This window comes from Embiotoca jacksoni, unplaced genomic scaffold (assembly GCF_022577435.1).
Source record: "Embiotoca jacksoni isolate LCO1_2020_lvr unplaced genomic scaffold, fEmbJac1.0.p SCAF_3, whole genome shotgun sequence".
In the NCBI taxonomy this organism is placed as follows: Eukaryota; Metazoa; Chordata; class Actinopteri; family Embiotocidae; genus Embiotoca; species Embiotoca jacksoni.
Window position 1 is genome coordinate 3,248,735 of NW_027185381.1, and position 12,495 is coordinate 3,261,229.

Consider the following 12,495-nt stretch of genomic DNA (forward strand, 5'->3'; position numbering starts at 1 on the left):
CGCCGTTAAGTTTTAATGACCACATGAACACATTTCGGGATGAAACAGCAGATTTAAGAGGAGGAAGTGGTTTTTTTTGACTTTCTGCTTTTAGGAGCCCTTACACATCATGTCCCTTTCAATCAAATGAATAGTTTTACAAAGAACAAACTTCATCAAAGCCAAAACAACAAGAACTGAACCTGGAAAAAAAACCCGTTTTCAATAAACAACGTTCATGCTTTTACTCATGAAACCCAAAGTTGGATTTCCTCTGGTTTATCCCGCCCTCCCTGTTTTACTTGCTAGATGTTCATGATTACGACACTTTAGATGGTCAGTGAACGCAGTAGACTGTCAGTTGGGCACAATAACTGTGCGCTCAGTTTGTTTACCTGTGAAAGCGGGCGTCGTTCAGGTCGTCGGAGCTGATAGGCGGTGTCTCCGCCCTCCACCGTGCTCTCTGATAAGTGTTATAAAACGAGCGCTCCTCAGCTGAATGAAGCTCAAACCGGAGTTACATCTGTTAATTTATTATCTGATTTATTATTTGTCACTAAAGAGAGAACCGACGTCCAGGTAACGTGACGTTAATCTGTGACTTTATTCTGCTGCCTCTCACTTACAATTTATAAAACACTTCAGCTAACACTCGTACATGAGCAAACATTAGCCAAGCTCATCAACTTTAACGTTAGTCTGACGTTAAACCAGGTTAATGGATAACTAGTTAACTTGACCGTTGTCGGTGAGTTTAGTAGAAACAAACGAACCTCATGTTGACTTCGACCAAAACCATCTTTGATGATCATATATTAAAATGAGGAAACAACGGTAGAGTTGTATTATCATTGTTATTTGTTTCCTGTCACCTGAACCCATTTGGTCTTTTTTAATGTTTCTGAAGTTGATCAAAACATTTTAATAAAAATGTTACATACATTTTATTTTTATTTTTTATTTTGTTGGACTTTGTATTTTAAGTTTTAAGTGTTTTTGACTCTGGTTTTGAAAAAGACTGATCTCCCGTAGATGTATATAAAACTTTCTATTTTCTGACCTTTATGACTCCTCAGTCTTTCTTCTTGTCGTCAAGGCGCTCTGTCTAAAACTCGCTTGTAAGTGTCACTCACTTTTTGAGGCTCCCAGAGCTCCAAATTCAAAATGAAGCATCATGATGAGCCATCAGAAAGACGTCCTGTTCACACATCAGTCGATGTTTGCAGAGACGTTGAGTGCGTTTGACAAGAAGTAAAATGTAAGATGTCCCAAAAGTCCAGGATATATCTGAGGTGAAGGAGAGGTGTGTGGTCGGTGTAGAGGGAGACGTGGAGGCTGGACATTTCCTCTCCAAACTTAGTTTGTTAACAGGTGAGAAGTGAAGAACGTCGGTTCTGATGTGAATATAATTCATGGTGAGTTCAACTAGTCAGAGGGTGAACACAGCACATGGTCTCCACCAGACAAAGAACTCCTCAGACTCAACAGTTGAATTCTGTCTGGATCTTCATGTGTTCCTCTGAATCAGACAGATGTCCTCCCCGCCGGCAGGATGAACATCCAGATGACCGATCTGAACACGACACAGTATCAACAGGAATACAGCGACGCCGCTGAGGCCTCCTCACACTACTGCTGCCCGGAGAGAGACGGTGATGTCCACCTGCAGGGGGCTCCTGTGTGGACGGGCCCCCCTCCGCAGCCCAGTCTGCCCGGGATCGCACCCCATCCTCAGCAGCACATTGTCCTCACAGACATGTTGAACCCTCTCAGCTACAGGTATCGTCCATTCGGTCAGCTGTTCTGTCGTTCATCGTGTACGATTTGCTCATGTTTCCTCTTATGACTCCCGTTTTATTAAAGAAATGTTCACGTGTGTAAGTACCGTCCATTTAGACGTCGACCTGGACTAATACGGATGTATTGATCGTAGATTCCACTGTCCATGTCAGTCCGCTCAGTGTCAGGTGACGTACCCGGACTACCTCCTGGAGCCCCAGCCGAGCCAGTATCAGCTGCTCACCGGGTAAGTCCTCGTCCAATCACGTGCGACGCTCACTGTAGCTCGCTGAGTCCTTCAAAGTAACACAAAAAGTCTCGAACCAGTCAGACATATTGTCTCCATCCAATGAGAAAATACTTGTTCTGATCAGCGTCTTTTGAACTATTTTGTCCTTTGCATGATTTAGTTTCAGTATTAACATCATTATTGCACCTCATCATTGTACTGACAGCGTTGTGGAGGCAGGAACAGTGAAAACTTTAAAGCTACACACTCAAAGATCTCTCCGTTCTGCTCTCTTTAATGACACCTGTGGCAGGAAGTGGTAACTGCAGCTGTGTTTGGACTTCACTTCCCAGAGTTCCAAACAGTGTCGCCGATGTGATGATGTGATGTCAGTGTTAGCTCCTCCCCCTCTCTCTGGAGGTGCAACTACTGCCGGTTGGCGGAAGACGTCACCACAGACACTCAACTCGTTCAGTCCGTAATACTGCAGATGCAGCAGCTTTCATCGGTGGGCCACAGATCGATCACCGCTGTGTCGCCTCATTCAGCGACAATCAGCAACGAGTATTTCAGCCGTCGCCATCTTTCTATTTTGGAACCAGAAGTGACCATATTTGGTTGAGCTGGGGAGGAGCCAGCTGTCAGTGGATGGAGAACCAACACTATGCCCCGCCCACCGATTTTAAACAGTGTATGGATATAACAGACATTTATTGAAACGAAAATCTAGGAGGCTATCACCTGAATGAGTCGGGGCTCGGACTAATACCTGAGTGTGTACAGACCTCTGGGAAAGGAACGGTGGAGTGACTTGATCTGATCTTGGTTTCCTCAGCCCAGCGCCCGGTCCAGCAGACAACAGCCATCCCAGCTCCGTCTGTGCTTCTTGGTTTGCTGACGACCCCATTCTCTGCAGCATGATGCCGGTTAGTCCCGACATTCATCGATACAGAACCGCTTCCGTGGAAGAACGCAGAAGTTATCCTGTGTGTGTGTTCACGTGTACTGTGTGTGAGTTTTCCTTGTGTATTTCCAGGGTGACTCACACACCTGTGTGACCGTGGACCATCAGCAGCTTCAGGAGGGACCGACTGGAGTCACATCTCACATCACACAGCCTGTAAGTTCTCCGTCTGTTTCCCTCCTCAGCACTTCTGCAGGGAACCCACCTCATGTCTGCCTCCCGGTCTGTGAAGCAATGTGAGGGAAACTCATTTCACAGGAAAGTAGACACGGAAACAGAATGAGCCTACATGTGAGACTGTAGTCAGTAAACTGAGAAGAGAACTGCTGGCCCAGGATCAGCAAACATGTCGGACATCGTCCTCACGGTCCCACACAGCTGCATATGTACATAAATATGGAGTTATTACACTTTAACCAGCTCTATTGGCAAGAAAAAGTAAGCGAGCTGCATTTATGTCTCAAAATATGGTCCGATCTTCATGTAACTTATAATTATGAGCTAACATAAGTTATTTTAGCTACAAGTAATAACATACAAATTATAGTTTAATCTTGTCTCTTCTGAAGGCATCATTCAATTCACGTAGTAGGCTGTAAAAAGTATGTGATATGTTCTAATTGAAGTCAGGATTGAGAGAACCTGGAGTCCATTTACTGTTCACAAGATCCACCTGCTGCTGTGAAACACGTCTCTCGAAGAAGACCAGAAGATTTAGAGTCGATAATAAACTCAGTATGTTTTGGTTGTCGACTGTCGGCCGGAACAAAACAACATTCAGGCTTCATCTTTGGGAAACTGGTTGAAGGTTTACATTATTTTAAAGAACAAACAGCTGATCGACTCAGCAAGGAGATAATCGACCGATCAATGAATTAATGAAGACTAATAAAAAGAATCATGCAGCTGCTGGATCTTCATGAGTCATACAAAAGGCATGGTGTCCGTGGCAACCGGAGGAAGCTGCTGCTCTCCAGAACAACTTCCCTGCTGTCGCTGATGTTCACACACAGCTTTGATTCCCCTGAAAACATGTTTGTGGAGCGCTGAAACTAAAGCTGAGGTTTGATTTTTTGTATCTGAATGAAATGTCACGTGTCAACAAACATACACAATGCAACTAGAAAATAAGAAAAAAAACTTAAATACGTGAAAACATATAAATGTTTTTCCTGCAGTTAGTCTTCATCAAGACCAGTTTCATCCTCACATCTCAGTCATCTCCAAAATTGTCCACTGACCCAGAACGCTCTTTAAATCTGTTTAAGGGATCAATAATAATAATAATGGACCCATTCTTTGTAAAGAACTTTTGTTTTCTGCTGATATAATAGGTATTTATTTCTTTTAGCCTTTTACCAATACTTGGTCGATTTACATTTTTCCATGATGGTGCGGTCATTGTTTTTTCCTGTAACAAAAATGGACAGTAAAGAGAATTTCAATATACATATTAAACTTTTTTTTTTTTTTTTTTTTAAATTTTCTGTTCTTTTGGATTAAAGTTTGAGCTCCATAGTTAATTGTATTAAAAAAAAATCGTATTACATTCGAACACGATAAAAAAACTTTTCGGGGTGAGGCAGCAGGGGTGTTCATTTGCAAATACTCCTCACAATACAATGATACACAGCTGGTTCAAAATCCTCAGGTTGCCTTTAAAGTCCTCCCTTCATCTGTGTAGGTGGTGTGCAGTGTGGGTGGAGGTGGAGCGGTGGTGCTGGTTAATCATTGTGAGGCCGGACCTTCGTTTGTTCCTGTGGAAACCGCACACAGAGAGGATGGAGTAACTCCAGGTAATGAACAGGACCAGTTCAATGGTCTGTACTTGTATAGCGCTTTATCACCTTTCGGTCTCAAAGCGCTTTAACATGGTTTTCCATTCACACACTAATGAGATAGATCACCACGCAAGGTGCTGCCATCATTCACACACCGCCGATGGTACATCATCAGGAACAACTTAGGGTTCAGTGTCTTGCTCAAGGACACTTAGACATGTGGACAGGAGGAGCTGGGGATCGAACCACCAACCTTCCGATTAGTGTTCAACCCACTCTTCCGACTGAGCCACAGCCTCCCAGTTCCTGTCTGCAGGTTTCTATACTGCCTTCAGTTCAGCTTGTGTGAGATATGAAATGAAGGCAGACTCAACCACACACACCGAGCAGGTCTCTGAGCTGATGCTGGATTTATGTTTCACTCGTAACTTAAATTTATCTTATTATAAAAGAAATGATCACCCCGTTTTTCAATCAACAAAACACTTTTTAATCATTAAAACTGTGCCACTTCCACCTCTTTAGCAGCTGACTGTCGCTTGCAGCCTCGGCTGGAGTGAAACTGGGTCCGGTTCCTAACAGCTCTGCACTGATTTCAGGCTGTCCCAGCTGATCACTACAGTAACCGGGCCCAATATGAAAACTAATATTAAACGTCATAGATGTACAGACAGCTGCTGGAGTCTTCTTGTCTCCCACACACTGAATGAGCTCTTCATCGTTTTCCTCACACGATTACACAGGTTTCTGATCAACTTGAGTAGAGAAGTGTGCAGATCCTCGGTTGTCTCTGTCACGTGCTGCAGAGATGACACTCTGTCAGTGTGCAGATCTGCAAGGAATATTTCAAAGGTTTTTTTATGCATTTAGTCCACACATCCCGCCTGTTTCAACTGTTGCTCACTAGCGGGCCAAAACACACACCTCTGGGTTCTGAGACGGTTTCTTCCCCGACGCCGTCACCACTCTGAACTCACACGAACACTGAGAGACTTTTATTTTCACACAAACTGTGACAAGCACTCACTCACTCACTCACTCACTCACTCACTCACTCACTCACTCACTCACTCACTCACTCACTCACGCTGCCACTCTTCCAGCACTTTATGGACTCATGTGCAGTATCAATATTTTTAATTCCCTGCAAAGCAACATTTTATGCTGACACTCATATACAGTAGTATATTTATTTTAGAGACTGTTTGTGGTTTGTCCTGTGTTTAATAGATTTGTATTTTCTACGCACCAAAGACGAGTAAGCGCTCCTAATTTCGTTGTATGCAGAGTTTACAATGACAATAAAGGCTTTCTGATTCTAGTTTTTACTCTCAGCAGATCATCATCATCGCTGAAATGGAAATTTTCCAGCCTTATAAAAAAACAGAATTTTTTACCAGACAGCAGTTTCTTGTTTATCCAGCATGTGGAGCTGAAGGCACAGAAACAAGATGAAAATGAGTTTCTTTATGGGAATAAAGTCTGAAAGTGTTTTGGGGACAGGAAAGTGATTGTCATCCATTATATCCATTATATCTCCTCTACATTCACATAACCTGCTGCAGTTTATCGTTGGCCTGAATACCAGCCCCTACTGGCCTCCTTTGACCTTTGACCTTTGACCTTCCAGTCTCTCCAGTGATGTCTGAGATTGTCTCTGTGTGCCGCGGTCATGCTGGTGATGTTAAGTGTATCTACAAGACCTTATTGTTTTCTTGCGGCTCCGCTCTGTGAGTCTCTTGCAAAAGAGAATCTTAATCTTAATGAGATTACCGGATTGATTAAAAATTCTACACACATCAGGTGCCAACAAGTTACTTAACTGTGAGCAGGGACACAAAGCTGCTTTATATGAACACATTGTTCCAAAGAGCTGCAGTGAGTTCAGCCAAAACATTCAGCATGCGATTACTGATCTGGATTATGTGATCTGGATCACCAGGTAGTTAATGATACATCAGTTTATCAGAGTATACTGTGAAACAAATTAAAAAAACAAAACAAAGGAAAGATCCTCATGAACAAAATACTTTGTTGTTCTTCAGGAGGAAGACTGAAGGCACAGCAGTAAATCCTTTAACTTGTTATTCAAATAATATTTTCTTAATGCAGGAAGCTGTAAAAAGTATTTAATATTAACATGGCCGTATGTGGAGCTGTTTCATGGATGTCACCCACAAAAGGTATTGGATCAAACTCAGTATTACACATAGACTGAATATAAGAGTGGACGTAGTTTCTGGGTATCTTCTGCTGCTGAAGTATCTTCAGCTGCAATACCACCAAGTGCCACTAGAGGTCGGCTCCAAAAAGCCTCCAGGTCCCTTGACTCCCATTCAACTTCTCTCATAAAATTCTTTGTCAATAAAATTTCTCCACGAGTTATTTTGGTGTTGTTAGCTAAAGTCACTCCTTCTTATTAGTTTTCAGGAGGTCCACCTGAAAATGTTCCATTAATGATTTGAAAATAAGCATCAAAAAGCTATGTTTTTAAGGGACGTAGTATTGTCAGGTTTCCAATCAGATCAGTCAGATCCACCACTCGCTCCTCCCCCAGCTCGTCCAAATATGGTCACTTCCTGCTCCAAACCGCAGCAAACTAGCAAGACGGCCAAATTCTGAACCCAAGACTTCATATGGGCCGTTCATGAACCAACGGGCGACGTCACTGCTGGTTGCTGCTTGGTATTACACTTCATGTGACAAAAGTTCATCTGATGGCAAAACCTGATCCTTTTAGATTCAGTCTGGATAGATAAAGGCGACATACCAGAAGTTTGCTTTTTTAGCCTCTTAACTTCAGCCTCGATAGTCTCACATTACCAACAGACCATAATACTGCCACCCCTGTGCTTCACAGCTGGCCTGAGCTTCCTTTCCAGGAAACACTAAACACGTCTCCTGTTACTCCATTTCTGTCTGTGATCAATCTGTCAGAACACATTATTCCAAAAGGCTCTTTGTCTCTATGGTTATGAACAAACTTTAGTTTTACTGTTTCCTGTCCCGCCTCCCTGCAGGTCAGATCAGTACGACCTCTCTGATGGGAGACACTCTGACACCAACAGCTGCAGATCCTGAATGAACTTTTTGTCTTCTTGGAGACTTCTTAGTGCATAAAATTGATATTTCTATTGTTTTCCCACTTCATATAAACTCAGTATTAAAGGATTAAAGGAGGCAGAGAAACACGATCAACAGCCTTGCCCTTCGTCATTTTATGAAATACTGTAAAAACTTAATGAAAATGAACCAGTGATAATGTTGTTTTACACAAACAGACAACGCAACTTTGCCTGCATAAAAAACAGAATATAATAAGCAAATTTCAGATTTCACTGGTTAAATATCTGTTCAAAAGAAAAAATAATTGAACCATTTTTTGGGTACAACTATTTATTAACACATTGTTCAGTTTTATACACAGTACAACAGACACAACTCAACAATGCTCAGTTGTACTTTCATGAGAAAAAAATTTAGTGGGACCCAACAGGACTGGACACTTTATTTGCAGGATTAATAAGGACTACAATATATTTAGCTCTCAAACTGGGTCCCTTTATATGACCCACAACTGAAATGCCTCCGATCTGTGAAGAAGTTTAAAGACAGCCAGTCTTGAACTCACTGACAAACAGCTCACTCAGAAACACACGTCACAAATCACTGTTAGCAGGGGACCTTAAAGATCAGTGAACACACTCAGGTACCTGAGTGGTTGCTCATGACTGCTACATGTTAGCGTTCGCTGCATGCAGCTGCTTCACGTGACGTGTTCAGCCGATGTCTGCAGTGTTTTCCTAAATTGTCACCGAAGCTTCCTGCTGGTGGCGACCTTCGACCTGAAGAGGAGAAATGAAACAGAACCCTGATCGACTTCCAGTCCAGAGCAGAGTGTAGATCACACGCAGATCTGTTCACAGGGCCATCCCCAAACCAGCTCATCATCCTTTTACCACAGAAAGTTGTAACTGTAACATCATCTTTTCTTTTGTGTTCACAGATGTGAGTGTGTCGGGGACTCCCAGCCAGGTAGGAAACGACTTCACTTCCTTTCACCTGCTCCTTCTTTACTGTGATGTATCTATTAACTCACTGACTGAATGATTCGTCACGTGTTCATCGATGCATTCATGCATAGTTCACGCAGTACCACGAGACAGCTTGTCCTCTGTATGAGTCCAGAGGTCAGAACCTGCAGCCTCAAGCTCCTCCCACCAGGTGAGAGAGCTGGTGGAGCTTAAGCCCCGCCCCCACACAGACACACCAAGATAACTAAAGATGAACATGCTCACAGTCTTAAACAGGTTGTATCACCAAGACTGTGGTCAGCCTTCATATCGAATGATATAATAGATTGCATGTCTTAATGAAGCCCCGCCCACAGAGTTTTATTTTTAAAAACTAGAATGATTTCATTTAGCACTGTTTTAAAATTCATCTTAATTTTTTATGTGTATGAAAAAGATACAGGTTCTTATAGCTAACAAATCATTTACTGCAATGTTTCGGTTCAAAGACCTTCATCACACATTTTTACATATTTTCCTACTTTTGTAAACACTCCAGTTTTTCCTGATTTAAACGGATGTGTCAGATGTTTTCTGGTGTGTGAACTTTCTTTAAGGTGAATATATTCTCACCTTTTACTTCTGTAGAACTGCTGGAAGTTTGTGTGAATCAAAGTCCAGGAAGCCCTGCCACTGCACCCGATCACAGTGCCTCAAACTGTGAGTACACGTCACGCTCCTCCTCTGATTTCACTTTTTTTTTTTGACAGCAGAACGTCGTGTCAGTGAAGTACACAGTGTATCATGAAACTCATTAATGCTGAACATAACTACTACTTGACTAACCTGAACACCTCAACCTAAACTAACTTCATCCTGATTTACACCCAAATCTCCCTCCTGAACTCAAAGTGGTGGAAAGTAACTGCACTTGTGTATAATTCACTGGAACTTGTACTTTTAAAACATATAGTTTTCTTTACGTGCATTAATGACATAAAATCGAAGCTTTAACCGTTTAATGTGTTGAAATCAGCTTTCAATATTAGCTGATTATTCATTTGGCATAATGAGTACTTTTACTTTGACACTTACAGCCCTTGTGTATTTTTATTAAAGTCATATTTTGAGTGCAGGAGTTCTGCTTGTAATTGAGTGTGTTTTCATTGTTGTAAGTAGAAGATGTGAGTTCTCCTTCCACCACTATTTCATTAGAGGGACTTTTCACCACGGTGTGACTTTGCAACATGAGTAACTCCACACACACACACACACACACACACACACACACACACACACACACACACACACACACACACACACACACACACACACACACACGTACGTTAAAGTAATGCGTGTAGTTTTTGATGTGTGTTTGTCTCTTTCAGATACTGCGAGTGTTTTGCTAACGGATCGATGTGTAGCAACTGTGACTGCTTGAACTGCAACAACAACGCCGAGCACGAAGTGAACCGTCACAAGGCCATCAAGGTTGGCAAAGTTCAGTTTATAAACCTCATAATTCACTGTGTATGACAGTTCAATGAAGGTCATCACGATGAGACTTTAAGTGAAGAGTGTGGAGAGAAACGTGTGAATAAGACAGCAAACAGACGGAGTGACGAGTTATAAAGTTGATCCTCTTTATTCTACCTCTGAGGAAGGAGCAGTCTTAATCCTACGAATGTCTGTTCCATATGAATGTTAATGTGTTTCAAACATGGAAAACATGGTTAAAAAGTCCATCATTAAGAGAGTGGTGAGGAACCAAAACATTTTTTTTATATAAAAGTGTTCATAGCTTCCAGGTCTGAAAAATGGTTCCGATGCAGAAGTACCTTAAGCTGCAATACCAGCGAGTGCCACTAGAGGTCGGCTCCAAACAGCCTCCAGCTCCATAGACTCCCATTCAACTTCTCTCATCAAATACAAAGTGAATAAAATGTGTCCATCAGTTATCTCGGTGTTGTTAGCTAAAGTCACTCCTTCTTATTAGTTTTCTGGAGGTCCATCTGAAAATAATCCTGCCATTAGTTAGAAAATCAAAATCCGAACTCGGGGCTTCATAACGTTCACAAACCGACGGGTGACGTCACTGCTGGTTGCTGCTTGTGAGGAACTGAGGCCCGTTCACTCTGAATTCAGCTGTGAGAAAGTGACTGTTGTAAAGTTTAATGTTTGAAAATAATGTATTTATTTTCTGAACTTCTTCCACTGTTTCAGTGGAGAATGTCATCAAATAGTTTGTCACTAACACCATGTGTTTTGCATTACTACCACCAGAAGGTGGCAGTAATCCACCTGAAAACCGTCTGCCCACCACCACTAAACCACATAAGGAAAAGAACACGCTGCTGACGGGCTCCTGTGAAATGTGTGGCTCAATCCCAATATCCACCCTAAACCCACACCAAAAAACCCACACCTCCAGAAAAACAACAACAACAACAACAACAAAATATATATACATATATCAAAGTTTGAGATGAGTTTCCAGCATTAGTGACTGTGTGCATGTGTTAACTTTAAAATGTAGTTTTTGCAAACAGAATTATGTGTTTAGAAATGGTTGCGTTTTATACTGTTTAATTTTGTTGTTGCTGTTATTGATTAATCTGCTGACTTTCTGCATTTAGAGATGCCTTTTATTTTTTTATTCTTAAACCGCTGTCACATTTGTCAGAGTACAGACTCAGAAACACGACAAAAAACAAAAGTAATGGAAAGACAAACTCTTTCAATGATGTAAGTGCAGAAAATGGCTATTCCTAAAAAACACTCAGTCCAGAAACAAAACTGTAATCCAGAAGGCAAACAGGGTTTAAACACCAAAACCTACTGAAAACTGGCTCGACGGACTTAAACACTGATAAAGACACGACGACGATCTGACAGAGGAGGCAGCGAGAACGCAGACTTAAATCACTTTTGACTCTCATCTGAAAAGCTGCCAATTCATCATCTGCCAATCAAGGAGTGTTTTGCAGCTGTACTTATTATTGTATAGAAATTAATCAGTGAAAGAACTAAAGTCGTCAGATAAAAGTAAAAAGTAGAATATTAAGATGTCGTGGAACTTAACCTGGAAGTAGAAAGTATCGTGAAGAAAAGAAATGTGACTCAGTAAGAATCAGATCTGAAGACAGAAAAAAACAGCGCGAGCAGGATGCTGATATCTGTGATGTATGTAATCACCTTCCTGCTCCGACTGCTGTGATATCTGTGATGTATGTAATCACCTTCCTGCTCCGACTGCTGTGTGAGCTGACTGCTAATCGGTCAGTAAGCGCTGAAGCTCCATCGACTGTCGCCGGCTGAGCGGCGGTGAGTCGGGCTGCCGGCATCGATCGGCTCTAATTGGAGCTCCAGCCGAGGTGACGGGTGTCACACTTATTAGTGGACGTGATTCAACAGCACTGTTACTGGAGAACATGTTTTGTCTCTCACCCGGCCGGGTCTCGGACACACTTGGGTTTCTCCAGCGGACGCATTATCGACTTTTCTTTCCCTTCATCGAGGCTGACACATGAACACAAAACATCCGCACAGCTGATTTAAAACATATCTAATATTACAGCAGGTTTTGGTCTTTGGGTGTTAAAATATCACTCCTATGAGGAGTAAAATGTAACTTTGACCTTGAGTTGTTTTTAATGTGAACTCTTTGACAGTGTCAACAGTCAACACTTGAAAAGAGATATTATTTATTATAGACACTCATGGAGTTAAAATGCCATCACACTACGA